This window comes from Crocodylus porosus, unplaced genomic scaffold (assembly GCF_001723895.1).
Source record: "Crocodylus porosus isolate Cpor-Errol unplaced genomic scaffold, CroPor_comp1, whole genome shotgun sequence".
NCBI lineage: Eukaryota > Metazoa > Chordata > Crocodylia > Crocodylidae > Crocodylus > Crocodylus porosus.
Genome location: NW_017728906.1, coordinates 184,853,339 through 184,871,240, shown reverse-complemented (window position 1 = coordinate 184,871,240; position 17,902 = coordinate 184,853,339). Strand labels below are relative to the sequence as shown.

General features: G+C 46.4%; 1 protein-coding gene across 5 annotated transcripts in view; it reads left to right on the top strand.

Annotated features, from left to right (window-relative positions):
- The window catches only part of AMOTL1 (angiomotin like 1), a 161,462-nt gene that overhangs the window by 32,502 nt on the left and 111,058 nt on the right, over positions 1-17,902 (top strand). Inside the window, exon 1 of one of the 5 annotated variants that reach the window (XM_019530316.1) lies at positions 7-380. The exons of the other annotated variants lie outside the window; for them this stretch is intronic. The gene's annotated coding sequence lies outside the window, so the exon portion shown is untranslated. Of the gene's footprint in view, positions 1-6; positions 381-17,902 lie in introns of those variants that run through there. 5 annotated transcript variants of the gene reach the window in all.

Genomic DNA, 17,902 nt, shown 5'->3' with positions numbered 1-17,902 from the left:
GGCGAGGCGGAGGCTGGCGCGGGGGAAGCCCCCAGAACTCCTGGTGCCCTCACAAGCCCCGCGCCCGGCCTCCCTCTGCCCAGCGGCAGCAAGAGTCACCGCTCCCGGTCACTTGTAGACGAGGCTCGGAGGAGATCAGGGCTGGCAGGGAGGTCACTTCGGCCAGCAGGACCTGCCCCCGGTAGATCAGTCCAGCCGGGGCTTCACAACCTCCAAGGATGGAGGGCGAGAGCTGGGGGATGCTCCCTGTTGCAAAGTGCTTCTAAAGTCTCCCAGGACCCGATTATTTCCCTGCGTTTTTGGTCTGACAAAAAAAAAAAAAAAAAAGAATAGCAGCGGAACAGGTCAAGGATAATCGAGGAGTGACCAGAGGCTGGGAGGTATGTTTCCCGGCTGTGTTGAGGGGTTAATGTTTCCAGCATTTGAGGACAGTTTTCTTGATGCTTTAAACAGAGAGTGGTGCAACACTGCAGGGATCGTGTCCATCAAAACTTGAGGGCCCCCTTGGAGGGGTCTCCCCTAGCAATCGCAGCCTCTCCTTATTTGAAGGGTGGTAGCGCTCGGCTCCGAATTCATTAGAAACGTGCTGCGTCCGACAAGCGGTAGCGCATCTGTGTGAGAGGTGCCAACTGCTCCCTTTGAAACATTGTCATATCAGTAATGAAAGGGACATTAATAAGGACCCATCAGTTACTACCCTGCGGGGTGCACAGACGTGAGAGGGGGTGTGGGAGCATTCGCAAGGATGAGGAGGAAGGAGCTCTTAGGATATGTTTAGCACTAGATGAAGATAACGGTCTTTTTGGATGTTTGTGTCTAGCAGGTTAGTTGGAGTTTAGACGTTATCAACCAGCAGTAATGCCTGTGAAAGGCTTCAGAGAAGCAAAAAGGGATAAGTAAGGTATTTTCTTTTGGAGCCCATGGGGAAGGGTGGCTTTAATATTTAGGTTACAGGTTAGTAGAGGAGGGTGAGGCACAGGACAAATTGATTTGGCTTTAAAGTGATGTCTCAATTCTAGTCCGTTTAAAATAAGTTTTAAATAAAATTTTAGATGCTAAACCCTGCCTAAGAGCCTTCTGCTAGTATTTGTGGCTTTACATTTCCCTGTTTAAAAAAAGAAAGGTTTTTTTATTTTCTCTTATTGCTGTATGAAAGACCCACACAAACAAGAGTAAAACTGATTGTTTTTACAGCAGAAACAGCGCAAATGACTGCACACAAAGTGCTGTCAAAGGCTCCACAGAGGAGGCACTGTTACTTGTATCTAATTTGTCAGTCAAGGCATTTATAAAGCCCACATCCCTCTATGTTCTGAGTGCATATACTGTAGTAACCTAATTTTACAATAGTAGATAAAAACAAAAAACAAGCTTGCAGAGCAGGAGTGATCTGAGGATCCCTTTATTTTTTTGCATGAAAATTTGAGGGGTCTGTATCTGACCTCTGTTGCAATTAACAAATTACAACTGTTTGTAAATACTGGAAGGATTTGTTACTTCAAAGGTGGCCTTGTCAGTACTTTAACAAAAGGTGTTTTGTGTGTCGATTGCTTCAAACAGTTAAAAAGTACATAACCCTCCAGTTGCAGTGAACTGCTCCGTGAAGCCCATTGCCCTGTACCGTGTGTGATGTCTGAGCATGTACTTTGCTGTGGTGTCACAGCTAATAATAATTTTATTGCTGCCATAGTCCAGTGCTGGCTTTACTAGTGCAGTCTGGTGGCTTGCATGTGGGACTGGGATTTGGGGGACTTTGATTCTAGTCCTTGCTTGGCTACTGCTGGCCTGGCTGGGCAACACTGCGTCATTTCCCTCTGCCCTGGGTTCCCCAGCTATAGAATGGTAATAGGATTGTGACATGAGTCTCTTCAATAAAGCAGCCAAGGCTTATAAAAAGCTTTGAGATCTTCAGACAAAAATTGACATAAAACCTAGATTTTTATATAGCATTTTTTTTCATCAGTAGATCGCTATAAACACCTTACAATCATTAGCTGATTATGCCTCGCAGTATGCGTGGAAATAGCTTTATATTGATCTCTTCGGTAAACTTGCCAAACTCACTAGGATGAAAGCTACTCCAGAGCTGCTATCTGGAGCAGAGCAGAGCAATCCTGCATACCATTTTAGGACAGGAGGTGAAGCACATTGACCTTGCTGTAACTGCAGAGGAAATGTAAATAGGCAGAAAAAATCACCAAAGTGACCAGAGAAATCCAGTGAATGTCAAATTGGCCAACAGGCATTGTAGAGGGGCTGACACAATGGGACTGTGACCCACCTTGGTCTCCTGGGCATGACTGTCATGCAAATAGCAACAAGGGGTCAGTCAGTGAGGTTTTTTGAAGGCAGTTTAGTCCAGTGCATGAGACACTGGGCTCTGGCTCTGCTTCTAGCCCACGAGACAAAATTGGACAAGTTGTTTCATCTTTCTGTGCCTCAGGTTGCCCCTCCTGTGAGCTGAGCGTGGTGGTGCCCATCTCCTTCATCCATTGCTTCATCCAACTCCATCTGAATAAGCCTGAGTGAGGCATTATTACAGTTGTGTGGCCCAGTTTAGCACTGTTTTATATCTGCTGCCTCAAAAGATATTAAGTAATAGAAATGCAAACCCCTGTTTGATGCTGTCAAGCGGCCAGACATCCTGGTTTTTTGCTGTGACTGTCAGTTTTAAAGGAGCTGTCCTGGTGTCCTGTGGAAATTTTAAAAATCAGGATTTTGTCCTTGTTCAAAATGTTTGTCCTGGGAAAATGTGCACACACAGGCAGTGCCAAACTAAGAAGGGCTGCAGGTTAAACCAGTTTTGCTTTGGAAGGGCCATTTCAAAGGGGCCATCCTGGGCAGGGTGCTGCATCAGAGGGGCTCACAGGCCACATTTGGCCTGCAGGCTACACACAGGAACTGTTCAGAACTGTACAGAATATAGTTGGCTCGGTGTTGGTGAGCTCTGCTGAAAGGCAGATCTGCTGGCACGTGCACAGCACTCAGCTGGTTACAGTACGCCTGACTTAGGCAGGCTTCCAACCTGGAAGTAGTGTGGCTGCCTCAGTGCAGTGTGGCACATGCCTGAATGTTGGCACCATATTGGGGTGACATTGTGTTGGTCTGGGCTGTCTTCATTCTGTGGCCCCATGGTACTTGCATGTGTGGCTGCAGGGTGGCCTACCTTCAACTGTAGGGGTGGACAGTGCCCCCACCCGGGTTATTCTGTAGCCTAGTGGTTGGGGAGCTCCTGGGAGAGCCAGATGTTGGGTTTGAGGTCCTCAGGCAGAGAAGGACATAGCATTCAGGTCTCTTGGTTCCTGGATGACTGTTTTAACCAAGTGGCTCTTGTATCAATGGGTGGGCGTTAAGGGGGCAAACAGCTACTGCCAACTCTGTTTTTGAATATATGCGGCTGTGGTGCTGTGTTGCCTGTGTATATCAGGCATGTTCAGAGTACACCGAGGGACTTCACCTCCTCCTCGCTTCATTTCTGGATGGAAATGGGCCTGAAGCTCCGAGCTGTTCAGACTGGTGCAGTTCTGCACACATGCAAAGACAGAGCTGCGGGCATCTGAAGAACTTTCAGGTCAAAAAAGTTTATAGCGTGGAGCTTAAAAACTGTATGGCATGTTTCTTTGCTCCCTTGCTGCAGTTTTAGGCTGCTGTTGCTTTACTGAGATCAGTGGATCTAGAAGTCTTGCATCTCAGAGTTATAGCTGAATTGGATCACTTTGGGGATGGGCTTGGTTAGGATTATCAGACACTTCAGATCTACCAAGTTGGGGTAATTTTAATTCTGTAAAGACGAAATGGTTGGTCCCAAAAGGAGAGTCTATAGAAAGCCCTGGTCAGATCCTTCAATACTGAAAGGAATTTCACTTCTAGTAGCAACCAGCTTGAATTCAAACTGGCTGGTGCCCAGGTATATACCCACACACTTATTTGAATTTAGGGCTGACAGTGGCTGTCTCCTTAACCAGTTAGACAGCAGCTATGCCAGTTCTGAGGGGCTCTAGATAGCTTTCAGGTGTGTGGCTGATTTCATGCTGTCTGTAATCAGTGTGAGTGCAGGGGTAGTACTACAGAGATGGTGAGAAGCTGTGGGGTGAGGGCAGGGAGCCTACTGAGTAACAAGATAATTGGAAGCGGGAAGACAGCTGTGCTGGCTAATGATCCCTGGATGGAGGAACTGATCTTCATGCTTGGGCTACAAAGAGAATGTGGTCAGTCTGGTTGAATACTGACTTACTGGTATGTGGAGTGTGTGTGGGAGGCAATAAGTGAAGAGAGAGGTTCAGTGAATGGAAGAGATCAAAGGAGTGTGGGGATGTGTGAATAGGGTGAGACTGGGGAGGAATGCGGGTGAGGTTCTGGGGGGGAACAGGAAGAAGAAAACTTCCTTTTCTTTTTTCTTCCTACTTCCTGTAGGGAGGGAGAGGTAGAAAAAGGAGTAGAAAGTTGGAGAAGTGGGACCCGAAATTAGCTGCGGCCTGTGAGGAAGAGGGGAAGAGATGCCAAATGCACAGAAGTTGGTGAGCAAGTATCCCAGACAGGAGAAGGGTAGAGCACAGAGTGAGTTGGGGAAGAATGAAGGCTTGTGCAGGGTGATTTTATAGTCTGAGGATCTGGGATTGCATTTTTGATACAGAAAACAGAATGACAAGAGGTGGGGGGCCGGGTGAGGGAGAGGGGGATAAGATGACAGGCCATACTTCAGGGGTGGGCAAAATATGGCCCACGGGCCGAGGCCATTCCATCTGGCCTGCAGGGCCCCTAAAAATTTAGAAAATTAATATTTATCTGCCCTTGGTTCCTGTCAAAAATGACAGGAACCAAGGGCAGTAGGACCCAGGGGAAGACCAGCAGGCGCCCACAACAGCAGCACCTGCCCAGCTCCGCCCACCCAAGCCGCCCCCGCTGGAACCACAGGGAAGAGGGTAGAGGGGGGAGGGCAGGGGAGGATCCCAGGCGGGGAAGAAGCCCAGAGAAAAGCTGGGGGGGAAGAGGGGGAAGCTGCCCCTCCCCAGCCCCATGGCCGCGCTGCAGCCGCTCGCAGCCCACATGGGGTTGCAAGTGGCGGCAGCAGGGAGCACCTGCCATGGTGCGGGTGCGGGGCCACCTTTCCCCCACGCTCAACATCAGCTTGTAACCTGGACCCACTGCCAGCCTGGGCCCTGCACTGGCTCTGGGCTCGCCCGTCGAGGTTGTGCATAGCAACAGCAGCTGCGGCCCCCCACCCCCCGCTTGCCACGCCAGGCAGTGTTTGCCACTGTCGCCTTTGTGCTGCCCAGCGCATGAGCTCCAGGCAGGCAGCAGCAGCCAAAACTGCCTGGTGTGACAAGCAGGGGGTACTGCAGCTGCTGCTGCCGTGCGCAGCCCCGACAGGTGAGTCCAGAACCAGCATGGGGCCCAGGCTGCCAGCGGGGCCAGGCTACAAGCTGGTGCCGAGTGTGGAGGGGAAAAGTGACCGGCGCCCCGCACTGCAGCCACTTGCAGCCTGTGTGGGGCTGCCTGTGCCTGTTCCAGACAGCCCCGCATGAGCTGCAAGCACATGCAGCAGGGAGTACCGTCCATAGGGTGGACAAGGGGCTGCTTTTCCAGCACCAGCTACTTCCCTGCTGGCAAGCAGGGGGTTGGGGCTGTGCTCTGCCCTCCACCTGTACTGTGGAGCTGGAGGGCACTGGGAGTGGTGCGAAAGTCAGCAGGGGCACGGAGCCCGCACCAGTGTCCTGGGGCGAGTGCCAGCGGGGCCCTGAGCAGGGTGTCAGGAGCGTGGTCCCAGCTGGCAGGGGCTCTATGAAGCCAGGCCAGCTCCCCCCTCTCCCTGCTGGTGCAGCCCAGCCTGGCTCCAGAGACCAGCCGGTGCTCTGCTCTGGGCCCCACTGGTGTTGACCCTGGGACATCGGTCCCAAAACATTGGGACACTGGTCCCAAGATGGTGACCAGGGGCCGGGGCACCTGTCAGGGGGCGGCACTACCCATGTGGCCCTTGACACCCTGCCACAACTGGGTAACCAGCCCTCCGCCCAAAATAATTGCCATACTTTAACAGAGGGGCTTACTGGTTCCAGTACGGTCACTTGAACTTTATGGAATGAATGCTTTAACATGGGCTGGCTGGTGGAGGGGGTCACCCCTGTCATTCACATGTAACAGCTATAAGGTAAGAACTGGGGCAGTGGCTGGACTGGCAGCTGACATGGGTGTGAAGGAGCTGAATAGTGGAGTGGGGAAAAAGGGGTAAGATGCTGCTTAAGCTGCAGATCAGCTTGTGTGCCAGGTGGAGCTGTGATGCATGAGGCAAGATGTTGATTGTGAGCAGGTATGCCCCACCTGTGCTCGACCTCACTGTCCCTACTGTCACCATGTCATCCAATGAGAACCAGGATGCAGTTGCCTGACTCCACTTTAGTTGTGCCTTACTCTGTCCCTAGGTCCCCTTAGCACCTCAGAAGGAGTAAGGCATCATTCCAGGGAGGGAGGCAGTAGTGTAGCAGGGGGCAGTAGTATAACAAGGGGGTGCCAGAGTAGCACGTGCTGCTGCAATTAGCCCAACCCTTGCTGCTGCCCAGGGCACGGACCCTGTTCATTATGTTTCTGGTTGGGGGACCAGAACTCAGCCAGCAGCAGACAATGAATGGAGTGGGGAGGGCTTTTCAGTGCTTTACTGCTGCGGTGTCTGAGCATCAACAAACTTCAGATGCCTCCCAGCCTAGTTTTGCTGTGTGAAGTGCTTCCAGACATGTTTTGTTGTCTCAAAGCCATCCCTAATAGAATTGACTCTGTTTCTGTATTTAAAAAGGATGTGTTTATTGCCCAGCTGCCTACCTGGCAAACACAGCCTGATCTCTGAAGCCTTTGAATCTCATTCCTCTTCAGTAACAGCACATCGAAGGCAGCCTTTATTTAAACCACTGTATAACCACATTGTCTTCAGTTATAGTTTAGAGTGAATACATGTATCTGAGGTTTGAAGTGACATAACCGAGGGCAGAAAAATAATAACCAGAGGTGAGAAATGGGAGGAAAAGAGCACTGGGTGATTCTCAGACCACAGGTGGTGCTTGCAGGGCTGGCAGGCAGCGAAAGGTATATTTGAATTTATGTACAGGGCACTCAGTAAACAAAGCCTGGTGCCGTATACTCTGTATAGCCACTTTTCAGAGCAGAACTGCTCTTTACAGACCAGATTTGATGAAATGTTCCTCCTGCTTCAGGTGGGAATAGTTTGTACTTTGCAGCCCTCACATACTTGGAGCCTGGAGGGACATGGCTGAATCCATGTACTTTCAAGACAGGCTATCTGCTAATATAGTAGTCCCAGTGGAAACTTCAATGCTTAGGAATATTTTGTGGATTTGGGAAAATCCCAGGGGGGGTTTCCCTTCATAAAACAATTTATTTTTGGCAGCTGTGTGACAGATGTAATCTGGTTCCCATTTGTTTCCTGAATTTTAACATTACAACAGCGTTTATTCTGTTTGGAGCCATGGACCTAAACCTAAGTGTTATCATCTTAATCACCTTTCTCCATGAGAAAAGCCATAGAAAAATCATTAGGCTTCATCTTTTGACATTTGTGAAGAGCAAACCAGCAGTTACCTCTTTGTGACTTCTTATGACAGCATCAAAAGCTATTTTCAACTTCCTAGGTGTAAATCAGGAATAAGACATAGAAGTCAGTGAAGTAATTCCAGTTTTATACCAAGATTGGTGAGAGAAGAATTTTATCCCTCTCAACAAAGGACAATTGATTAATCTAAAATGGTAGCAGATATGGCACTGTGTAGCAACCTGGATGTTGTACACTTCCTTTTCAATTAGTATGTCTGTGCCAAGCCAGTCCATAAGTATGTTATAGCTGCAGTGCAAGGCAGTTGATGTACTCTTTCAGCACCAACATTTTGAAATACCTAGCACTGTCTTATTGGCTGGGTCATATCTGGTAACTGACTCTCTGCAGTGCGTTGAGGGGCAGGAGCAGGGAGGGTAGTTTGCTCTTTTGACCTTTTCTATGATGCAACAATTTAGGAAAACACGGTTGGGATAATCTGCCATGAAACAGTCCTTTACATTTTTGGTTATGGCTGTCTTCTACCATAAATATAAATATGCTTCAGATGAAGGTAGTTGCAGGGATTAGGCTCTTTTGCATGGACTTAAGTTAGAGAACAACTAGGCCGAACATTTTGAGACAAATACTGTTCTCATTGAAGTCAGTAGCAAAGCTCTCTCTGATTTCACTGACTTCACCCTTCCATGTATATTGGACAAGCAGCATGAGGCTCCTTGGTCCAGCAACACAAGCTTAGTTCTGTGGTTATGTTTAAGACTTAGTCTTGTTTAAGCAGTTGAGAAGGGCAGATCTGGAAGCTTCTGTCCGAGTTATGCCCGTGCAGTGGGGTCCATGGTCAGTAGTGCAGACCTGGGCTGATTTCTGCTTACTTCCCACTACTCTGTAGATCACAGCAATGTTGCAAGTGGCAGAGAACTTGGTGTCAGCATCTGTAATCAAAGAGCAGCTCCTGGAGGTGATGCAGTTAAAGTATTCCCGTTTCTGTAGCAAACATCACACAAGGGTGGTATCACATCCAGCTACCTCTGACTCCCCAGCAAAATTGATCAGGTACCTGTTTATAGCTGATGATAGTCTCTGGAACGAATCTAGAGCAGAGCTCAAAGCCATGCCTCTGCAGCTATAGTAGGACACTGTAAGCATCCTTCCCCAGTGCCTGTAGTAGTTAGGTAATTTTAAGTCAAATCTTTATCACTTGTAAAAGTAACCCTAAAATTATTGTTGTCTGGCCTTTGCCCTGGTGTAACTGGTTATTACTTTGACCCAGTCATTTTACTGAGACCAGGAAATAAAAACAGTTATCTTACTAGCACTTCTGTATAACTGTTTTTAAAAGCAGTGTGTCAAGAGTGACAGCATAAATTCCACGCTATGCCTTGTAAATGAAGAGTGTATAATACTTTCATATATTTTTCTGGTGGGAACGGGGCTAATTTTTTTTTCTCTCTAATCTGCCATTTGGGGGAAGGGAGAGAAATTCAGAGGCACTGCTTAGTGTAGTTCCATCACTGTAACAACCGGTAAAATTGATAATGCAAGTGATCATGGATCCCTCAGCCAGCCTCTGATCTATTGATGCTATAAACCAGGCCTGCAGGCTGGAAGTCTCTCACCCAGTTGGGGGTGTAGCCCTGGCATTCAAGGCCTTTTGGCTTTCCTGGCCGTGGCCATTGTTGGGGAGTTTGGCTCGCTACTGCTGCCGCCTTTGGTCTCACTGCCACGCCTGGTGGATCCCTGCTCCCAGACCCCTCACCACTTCCAGACCTGCCGCTGCGCTTTGCCTCTGGCTAGATCTGACCCATGAGGAGCCCAGCCCCACAGTCTGGATGTAGCCTAGGATCCCAGGGGAGTTTGACGCCCCTGCTACAAACTGTAGAAAGTGTCTAGTAATCTGAGGTGAACCATTAAGTCAAAATGTGGAAGCTTAACTATACTTTAAAGCCTGTGCATACCTTGTTCTGCTCTCATTCTGACTTCGTCCCAGCATAATTTAATGCCCACAAGTTTGTTGGAGTATTTCAGAGAGAACAGCTATTTAATGTCAAGGATGATGTTGGCCTAGAAAGAGGGGTATGTTGCAGCTGTGAGTAAACAGAAGCTGGAACTTAAAGGGTAGTTTGTAACCCTCAAAGGACTGAGAGTCTGAAAGAGACCTTCTACCCCCTAAAAAAGGGACAGCAGCAGAAAACCTTTCTTATTTCATAGTGGAGTTTGATTCATTTGGGGAAAAGATTCTGTGTTTTGATTATCTGATGTAGCAGGGACCCATTATATATAGCTGATTCACCTATCGTTTTTGATATACTGGTGCAATCAGGTAGTTAAATGGTCAAGTGATGTTAATTGTACCAGTCACTTTCTAAGACTGGAAGATGTATTCACTTCTAAAGGGAATCACTATGGTAAAATAAATCAGAACTTGAACTCCAGTTTTGCAAAAGTCTGCCCGATAAATTGCAGCAGTTTGATAGGTTTAATTTAATTTCAGAAGTATTTTCCCTGCTTTCACACCCTGCATACTGAATTTTATTCTGAGGAAAAATGTCTCTTGTGGCCTCAAGATCAGAATTTACATGGTAATGAAAATGCTGGCGGACCTCTAAATTGTAATGATAAACTGTGGCTGCTATATCAGAAGTGACACCTTGAACTGCAAGCTCCATTTCATCCTCTATATTTCAGTCTTTCCGGGAGAGTTTTCTGCCTTTCCATTCTCCAGGCTGTAAAATTCTTAACCTTTTGTGTCGAAGCTGTAAGCCTGATATCAGGCATTATGATTATAACACTAGCAGTTCATGTTGCTGGTGATCGAAGTGGTAGCTTAAAAAATAAGTTAGTTCCAATAAAACCTTATTATAAATTCAAGCTGTTTCAGTAGCATGGAGCCAACTGTGCCTTAAAGAGATAAAATTCATAGCTAATAATATAGAGGATTCTAAAGTGTATGTAAGCATCTTCCCCTCACCCCCAGAGCCTATAAATCATAATGCAGCCTCGTTAAGGTCCTATGTTTCATCATCTGCCAAGGCTAGAAACAAAAAGTGCTGTATCTCTTCTTGGACAGGCTGAATCCTGACTCTCCAACTGGATGAACCTATTCCACGCTGCCTTGCTCCTTCTGGAGGCACTTATGTTCCAGAAAAATGATGCAAAATAAGTGTACTTTGGATCTGACTAATGTTATGCACACTGTTCGCTCGTTAGTGACTACACAAAGTGCACAGCAGTGGAGAAACAGGTCCCTATTTTCTTGTTTGCATGGGTCCTCATGCAGCATTGTCATCCTGTTGCTGGTCAGGGAACAGGAAGTAGTAACCAGCTGAAGCTCAGCAGAGATGAGAGAGCACAGAGCAGACAAAATGCAAGATAAAAGCAAAGCATCACAATAATATCATCATGTAAGTGGTCTAATAGGTATAGCTATTCTAAAACACATGCACACACTTTCCATAATTAGAGCATGAAATCTGTAGGAACCTATCAACGGATCTCTTAGACCAGCATTTCTCAACCTGTAGGTCGTGACCCAAAAGTGGGTTGCAAAAATATTTAAAAGGGTCATGAGCTGCAGCAAGGCAGAGAGCCTGTGGGAAGGGGCAGAGAAGACCTGTGTGGCCGGGCTGGCAGCACTGGGGCCGGTGTCCATGCTCATGGGGGCAGGGCAGCCGGGAAATGCTGCTTAGTGGGTAGGAGGGGCCATGACCAGACTGGCTGGCGTTGTGCAGCAGCCCCAGCCCAGGGCAGGATGGGTGTCACAGGAGTCTCCTTCTCCTCTCTCCAGCCTGTGCTGGGGCTGGACTCCTCCGCTGCCACCCGCGTGAGCTGGAGCTGCCACATCACTGCTGTATCCACCACCTGAGTGGGATGGGAGCAGCTGGGGGGCAGGGGTGTGGGTCAGGTGTGAGGGACACCAGCATGGCCTGGGGTGGCAGAGGACTGGGGGGTCAGGCACAGAAGGGCCAAGGGGGCGGGGTATGGGTTGGGACAGGCCATGGAACTTTGCAAATGAGCCCTGATAGGAAAAAGGTTGAGAACCACTGTCCTAGATGGTCAGATTTAGTTGAAGCCCTGTCAGTAATCGTGTGTTTGTTTGTTTTTTTTAATTAGATCTGTTTGAAACCCCCCCCCTGCACTTCCCCCTCCCCCAGAAATATTTATATGAAAATGGAAAAAAAACCATTTTTTCAGCTGTGTAAAATTGTACATTTTCCCATATATATTTAAATAATACAAGCATTTAATTTAGAAATGCTGCTGGGATGTCCCAAGCTCCCATTCTCTATAACCTGGGCTCCCACATTGGATTGTATCTTATATGATGCATCTCTTATTGCGGGGAGGCCATAGGCACATCATTGGAGACCATTGGGTCTCCCAGGTACACCAAGGTATTTAGCATCCTAACTCCTGTTGTCTTCAATAGAAGTGGGAACCAAAAGACCTTTGAGGTCTGGGCTATAGGATTGCAAGGAGTTTGTTTACTGAGTGGAACATGGTGATTGAACTAGGTTCTCTATGGGCTAGGGACAGAAATTACACATAAACTGGGTAGAAGTGGTCGGAAACCGGTTCAAATCTGAAACACAATAGAAGTTCATTGCATATAAACTGCCCTGAAAATTGCTGAAACCGGTTTAAGATAAACCTGTGTGGATGTAGTATCAGACAGCTGATTTAGGTTAAATCAGTTGATGAACTTCTGTCCCAGATCCTCTCTAGATTCAAGTTAACTCACAGTCCCCCAGCATCCCAGGATGCTTTGCACCTCCCTTACACCCCCCTCTCCACTTGCACAGTGGGCAGGCTAGCCTTGGACCAAGCTGTCTGTTCCAGTCGAGCAGGGAGATGTACTATAATGGCCCCCCAGCTTCTGGCCTGGGCCACTGCAGGCATGTGGCTGCATATCTGGAATCAAAAGTAAATATCTGTTAAGTTGCTTATCGGTTCAATCTACATAATGTAGATTAACCTGCGAAGATTGAATTGATTCAGCCTCGGGCTTTTTGACTGTCTATACATGCCCCTAAGGCCCAGGTGAATGTGTATAAACCATGACGTTGCCTTTCCTTTCATGAGCTAAATGTGATTGCTACAGTCGAATCTTGGCTGGCAGGGGAGGATGAGACTAAACCTTTTAAACATGATTAGGAAGCATTAATAGACTGAGAACTTTATTTAAAATATCACCTGTTGTTTTCCTTGTGAATCAGTTGCTTGGTGCCTTAACTAGATTTCTATTCTTCGAAGAGGTTTTTCTATTGTAGTGTTTCTCAGCCTTGTAGATTCAAGGCACCCTGGTTAGACTCAAGAGTCTCCCCCCCCCCCAAAAAAAAAAATGCCAGGTCTTGGCTTTCACTAATTTTTCCATGACTGGAAAAAATAACACAGCAATTCTGTTGCAAAGACCTAAGAAAGACCATAACAGGTTCCAGAATGTTTTTAACACTATGGATTCCTATTTGAAATCTCTAGGTTTATATGGTGAATCAGATGTAGGTGTTTGCACAGTGCTAATACTGAACTGCCCCCCAAGACCCCCTTAAAAGATTGTAATGGTACCCCAGGGTGCCACAACACCCTGCTTGAGAATCACTCTTCTGTTGTAATAAAAATAATGCTAGCAATGATAGTTCAGTTCTGTCTGGTCCTGGCAGTGCTTGCTAGCAGGCATGGAAAAAAGGTTGTGCATGCTCTTTGTATTTATAAGGAGCCCTTCAGGACATATAAACTCACTGATGTGAAATCAAACGCTGTGCATGGTGGGGGGCTTGATGGTGCTTGCTTCCCTTTTGTTTCAGTGCAATTGCTTTATATTCCTCCTTAAACCTAGCTGGTGTGAGCATGAGCAGTATCTAACAATCAAAGTAGTATCTTGAAAGTGGCACCGCCAAGTCTAGGAACATTTCAGCTTGAAAGTCCTTGGGAAGAAGACAAAACAAGATGCTAAGGGTGAGATCATTTCAAATATGTTGCAATTCTGGTGCAAACAATTATGCTATGCCTGAATGCTGTACATTGAGATCTTAGCAGCTTTCTATAATTAACGTTGCAACTTATGGCTTTAGCAGGGTACTGCCAACTTTACAAGATTACATTCTGTCTGGAAGAGTTTCACCTACTGCTGTTGCAGGTAGCACCTAAGAAGATTGAAATGGTAATGAGATTAGGTAAGAATATATTCTCTCCTGCATTTGTCCAGACTCACAGCAACAGTAGGATACAAGAACCAGACAACATCTGCAAGAATTTGTCCAGGTTGATGTGATCGTATGGAACCTCTGAAAATCTCACACGGGCAGATAAAGCAATCTTCCAGTGACATAGACTGGTTAGTCCATTTAGCAGCCTGAATTGTGAAGGGCACGAAGGAGACATCTGTACCTGCCACACCTACGCTTTGGCCTAGGCCCTGCGCTAGGAGAATCTAGCTTGTGCTGTTAGTTTGCTTTATGCTTTGTGGCTTGGACACCACATTGGTCCTAGCAAGTTTCATTGCTTTCCTGGAAGAGCAAGTTTCCATTGCTGTTTGCATGCATTTTTCATGCAACCACAGGAGAGAGGAAAATGCTTTAAAATAGAATAGTATGTGTAATGATCCTCCTCTAACTGGCTGTGGGACAGGTAGAGAACCTGGAACTACTTTAAATCATTTGTTGTTCTCTGTACTGCTTTCAGAGCTTTCTTATAAACCACAGAAGAGTTTGCAGGCATGTTCAAAATCTCTTTCTTTCTTTTTTTATTTTCAAAAGATTACTTTGAATGTGATTTCAGAAGCCTTAGGACTCTTGGATCAATGCAATAAATTTAGACAAGCATATTTCAATAGGAATATTTCCTTTTGATCTGTACTCTGACTTTCTATTGAACATTCTGCTTTCATTCCACACTGGGAGCTCTGAATATCAGAGGAAGTGCCATATGTGCAACTAATGCAGAGTATGGCACAGAAATCCAAATGTGTCATAAGAGATTAAGATATAGAGAAGGTAGTAAGAGGTGTATAAGTGAATAGATCACTTAGGTTTATAATTACTCACATGAAATGTGTCTCTAAATGGTAGCAAATTGAAACTAATATCTGTCTGTCTGTCTTTGCAAGATAACTATTTTTCATGGCTTAAAGAAGATCTATTACTTATCACCCTGTGTGTTTGTGTGTACAACACAGGCATGCACACAATTTTAGTTTTTCCAAATACATTTCATGTTGTTTGGCTCTAATTCTGCTTCAGATCTGGATGGGTTAGAATCTGCTGTAACCCGTCCATTGTGCTATGGGGCAGGCCCTTAGGAGTGAGAGATTTATAGCATTCTTTAAATTAGCAACATTTCCGTAAAACTTTGGCAGCAACGTGTGCATGTGTGTGGAATTAGAAACAGTATTCTGGGAAGAGTATTCTGTTCCCTGTGACTCGTGTGGTACTCAACACCTATGTATTTATCCCTGGGGAATTGCTCTGAGCTGGAATTTCTAATACAAGGACTTGAAAACAAAATGGAAAATGTCATCAGGCCACTGTATAAATCAGGCCACTTCTCCCTGTAGTTCTGGTCCCCCCCACCTTTGAAAGGATATGGTAGAACTAAGCAAGGTACAGAGAAGGGCAGCAAGGATGTTTAGGGGCATGGAGAGGATTCTGTCCTAGGAGGGATGAAATAGGATGGGACTTGTCAGCTAGGGAAAAGATGACTTCAGGGGATCGTATGATACAGAGAAAGCAACTGGAGGTGTCTCACAATACTAAAACAAGGGCACACACAATGAAACTATTGGGAAACAGGTTTAAAACAAAAGGAAGGGTTTTTTTCACACAATGTGTAGTTAAGTAATAGAAATCTGACATGAGGTTGCAAAAGCTGATGGTTTAACTGGCTTCAAAAGAGAACTGGACAAATTCATGCATGATAGGCCCATTGGTGAGTATTAGAGGCATACAACCTTCAAATAAGAGCTTCCAGGACCTCTGAATGCTAGAAGCTGTAAGGAAAGAGGGGCAGGGAACAGGTCAGTCTGGATAGGACCTGCATAATACTCTTCCCTTTAGCATGGGGCACTCTCAGCCACTGTGAGATCCTGGATACATGGCCTGGCCTCATATAACATTCTTTGGCCAGATTGCTCGCTTCAAAAGTTTCACTTTTTCTCTCTTTAATGTGAGGTTCCCTGTTGGTTTTTAATAACCCATTTTCCCCAACCACTTGACATTCCTTCCACACCTCCTTGGGGAAGAAACCTGCTTCCTGGGGGTGCCATCATGGTTTCAAGAAATCTGCCTCTCTGTTGTGTTCGTAGGAATGTTTCGGTTTTTTGATCTTTCCCGGACCCTAGACATAACTCACATCAAACACAGGACATGTCTGCGCACTTCTCTTCTGCCTCTGGGTTCTGACAGGTAAATTACTCACCTAGATAAGTCTTAAAAGATGAGTCACTGCAATTTAGTGGTGTTACAGAGTAGTGTGATCCTATAAAGCATGAAAAAGATACTTGCAAATAAAGTGGGAGCAAGAAATATCCTCTTGAGACTATCAGTAATATTGAAATTGCACAGGGAGCAAAATAAAGATCTAGTTGTGCTCCCAGTGACTGCAATAAAAGCTGGATCAGGCTGCCAAGCCCTAGAATCCGCTTCAATCGCAAGGGATTGGATTTGAGGCAGCAATCACTGGATTAACATCAATGTAAAAGGAAGAACCCCATAGCCATTGATGCAACTAAATTAAATTCTAGTTTAGCAGTTTTAGTGACTGGAACAATAAATGTGTGCACTACTGCATATGTTGACATTGTTTCAGTGAATAGCAAGACTAAGTGATGGTGGTAAATGTTGATCTTGGCTTTGGTGCAGGCAACATTGACTTCTCAGATCAATACGTTGTGATGTTCCCCTTAGCTGGGTGCATGCAAACTCATAAACGTGTGCATGCATGAGTCACTGTGCCCACTTCTGAAAGGCTCTCCTGGTAGTCCTAGTAGAAGGTAGCAGTTGTTAACATAGCAGGAACACACAGCAGCTCGGAAGAATTAAGGACTTAAGGAAGAATATTCTTTACTGTTGAAGCTTTAGTGGACTTTTAGGTAGGCTGAATAGACTTTCTTAAATTAGAATTCAACCTGGACATCACAGTCTGTTTTATCCTTGTCAAAAGTGCCAAGGGATAGTTAATGACTGTCAAATGGCCAGGACCAAAAGATGATGCTGTCACCAGAATAATGCCTCTTGGTCTCCTACACACCTTAGTTACCTACTGATTCAAACAGGAGTATCACTTGCTGAATCACCAGAGTCCAGTCCCTGAAACCCCAGCGAGGTTTCTTGTCTGAGCTTTGACGAGGTTAGTCTGCTTGGTGCCTGTGTTCTGAAATGGTGACAGCTGGAGGACATGTAATGGCTTTGCATGTTTTAAGTAGTCATTGGTTAAAACTCACAAACAGTATTGGAACTGAGACCAGATCCTGGGACTTCATCCCTAAAGAGGAGTGTCACCAAGTCAAGTTCTCTCTTGTTTGTTTTCTCTCTGGCTTTTCTCTCTTGAATTGCTTTCTGCCAGATGGTGCAGCTTTAGTTAGGGAGGTGTCTTCCTGCCAACCTGGGCAGACAAGGTTTGTTGGGTAGATGTGATATCTTTTATTAGATCAACCGAGTAGTTAGAAAAAAGTTCCTTGCTCATGCCAGCCTAACTTCTAGTCGGGTGGTTGGGGCACTCTTGTGGAAGTGGTGGGCTTGAACCTTCTCGAGTCCACATGAAGCTGCAACCTCTCTCTCATGTTCTTGGTGAATGCTCTAGCCTCCACAAATGCCAGTGGTGCCTGCATTTTGCATACCACCACTGAAAATCTTGAGCCAGGCACCTGTACCCAGGTGGAGTTTCAGACTGAACGGGGTTCCATCTCTGGGCTACAGGGGGAGCCAAACTGCTCCCTAAATCTGAGGGAGAGGTGAGATTTCAGGCACCCCCTCCTCTTTTCTGTTTCCTGGTAGCTGGTGTATGCATATGCTATTCAGCGTGCTGCATGTTGTGAACCCCAGTCATGGATGCGTTTACACGAGATGTTTACTGTGCAATATACTAATTAGCTACGCAGTAAACTAGTCTTAGTGTCTACACTTGTGCCTCTACTGGGCTGGAGTAAACTAACTTACTCTGCAGCAGCATGCATGTAGATGCTGTCCCAACTGGCTGGGGTGTGAGGGTGCTTCAATGTAGGGGCTGCGTGTTGGCTAGCCCTGTGCTGAAGCACCCTTGTGCCCTAGCCAGCCCATGTGCAGCACACTGAGCTGGGGGAGCAGCCCCAGGCTGGCAGGCTGACCCCTCGGACCCCTTTCCAGCTGGGGATGC